Here is a 619-nt window from a genome sequence, read left to right on the forward strand (position 1 = left end):
AACAAAAACAAAGGCCACTGCGAGAATCGAACTCGCGACCCCCACTTTACGAGAGTGGTGCACTGCCACTGTGCTAAGCGGCCACCTACCAAAGAAGGGGGGAGAGAGAAATGAAAAAATGATGATAAAAGTATAGAGTTTGAATAAAGAAAAAGAAGAAGAATGGTTTTCTTTTTTTTTTCTCTTTTTCTTTTTTTTTTCTCTTTTTCTTTTTTTCTTTCTCTCTCCTTGTATATATTTATCTCTTTATCTATCTAAATTTTCTTTCAGCAGTTGGGGANAGATTACACATTCTTCTTGTACTCCACTATTTTCCTTCCCTCCTTTTCTCTCCTGGCAGTAATAAATTCCCTTTATTATTCACAAAATTTAAGGTAAAGTGATATCTCCATTTCCATTTCAAACAAACTAAGAAATAATAATCGTAAAAAAGGTTCAAAAAGAAAAAAAAAAAAAAAAGAAAAGAAAAGAAAAAACAAATAAAATGAATAATTCTTTATCCCATAAGGGAATGAAATAAGAGAAGAGGGGAAACAAAAACAAAGGCCACTGCGAGAATCGAACTCGCGACCCCCACTTTACGAGAGTGGTGCACTGCCACTGTGCTAAGCGGCCACCT

The sequence above is a fragment of the Trypanosoma theileri genome (assembly GCF_002087225.1).
Source record: "Trypanosoma theileri isolate Edinburgh chromosome Unknown TM35_Tth_26_V1, whole genome shotgun sequence".
NCBI lineage: Eukaryota > Euglenozoa > Kinetoplastea > Trypanosomatida > Trypanosomatidae > Trypanosoma > Trypanosoma theileri.